The sequence below is a fragment of the Nannospalax galili genome, unplaced genomic scaffold (assembly GCF_000622305.1).
Source record: "Nannospalax galili isolate Female #2095 unplaced genomic scaffold, S.galili_v1.0 scaffold329, whole genome shotgun sequence".
NCBI lineage: Eukaryota > Metazoa > Chordata > Mammalia > Rodentia > Spalacidae > Nannospalax > Nannospalax galili.
The window spans coordinates 38,360-40,237 of record NW_008360321.1 but is presented as its reverse complement, the minus strand read 5'-3'; positions in this window follow the sequence as shown (position 1 = coordinate 40,237).

The following is a 1,878-nucleotide window of genomic DNA, read 5'->3' as shown; positions in this document are numbered from 1 at the left end:
GTTTTAAGTTTTTACATTAACATATTTACAAATTTTTTTTCCCTTTGGTCTTTTTGAGACAGGGTCTCCCTGTAGCCCAAGCTATTCTGGAACTCACTATGTAGACCAGGCTGGCCTTGAACTTGCAGAGACCCTCTTGCCTTTGCCTCCCAAGTGCTGGGACTACAGGCATGCACCACCACACCCTGCTATTTATGGATTTTTAAAAAGGAATTATTTTTAGGTTTTTGACATTGTTTACATGACATCTTTATCTGGTAATATTAAAGAAATTATTTTGGATTTTGACATCTTTTATATGGTATTTTTGCAGGTTTCTAAAAATGACTATTTTAAATTCTTACTGTTTTACATAGTATATTTTTTAGTTTCTAAAGGAAAGTTAAAGATTTTCTAGCCATTTTCCTTCAAGGTGCAAGGGGAGCTGACACTTTGCGGTTTTTCTAGCCATTTGCCTTCAAGGTGCAAAGGGAGCTGACATTTTGTGACGACTACACCTGTGAAGCAGATGAAAGTTTGCTGTACTCCAGGGCCAAAACCTTACAAGAGACGAGCTACTACCAACACATAGTCACAACAAGGAGAGGTAAAAAGTAATAGTCTACTTGAATGAGAGGCTTGAGACGCCATCTCTACTGGTGTTAACTCCTCCCCTTTCTACATTGTGATTCTTGTTAAGGTTCCAAACAGCAGCAGTTTCCCCCCTCCCCAACAGGGACCTACAGACTTTGGAGCCTGAAAAAGGGAACTGAGCTGATAAGCACCTTGACCTTTGAAGTCAAGGGAAACAAACTCTGCTGAGAAGCAGCCTGCCTTTCCAAAGATAAGAAAAACAGATTCTACCTGTTATCACAACAGCTTTTCTCTTATCTTAAGAGGGAAAAAGTAAACACTTCCAGACCTTAAACCTGCCTGCTTTTCCTGCTTTCCCCACCCTGATTACTCCCCCAAATATTCCCCCCTTCCACACCCTAAAGCCCCCATATATAAAGTCCCAGCTCACAACCCCTGGGCTGACATCCTTCCCTTCCCTGACATCTTTCCCTTCCCTGACATCTTTCCCTTCCCTTCCCTGACATTTTTCCCTTCCCCAAGGGAAATGTGTCCCATGAGAAATAAAGCTGTATCCTGCTGAGAATTCTATCTGTGCCTCGGTGCCTCCTCCATCCATCTGCACCCTCTCTCCAACATTTTTACCCAACAATTCTAAGCCTATTTTTCTCTAAAATAGAGTTATTTCTCTCTCTGATACTCAGATGCTCTATGTTTGCTTATGTTCCTGCCCCATCATTCCCTGAGTGCTTTCTAGTTATAATGTCAGGGTAATATTAATTATATTGGTAAATTGTCACGTGCAGTTTGAGCTCACTGAGACGCAAACTCTGAAGATGGGATTGGCCTTCCCACTTCAGACTTATGCCTATTATCTCAAAATGTGTTCTCCAAGACTTTTCCAGGTTCAAGCTGGCCCCTTGACCCTGTGACAAGGATGAGAACAACAAAAAAGCCTAAGAGTAAAGGCACTATACAGTTGAAAACCACTAAGGTGTAAATTAATTTCAAGAGAGGGTATTACTGACTATAATAAAACTAGCTAATGGAATTATTTTCAGTACTATTTACATTTTATTTATTCTTAACCTAATCTCTTAATGTTTCCTTTTGTCCTTCCTATCTCCTCTGATTTATGCTCTTAGATTGACAAGGTTTTATTAACTTCCTTCAGTTATTTAGCTCTTAAAAAGGAAAAAGATGCTACCTCAAATCTATATGGAAATTTAACTCTTTCTTTAGACCACTAATTACCTATACAAAATGACATCTAAGCTGGTTGGGTAAAATCCTATTTGCTAAACACCATTTTTGTTTTTAGTTTAC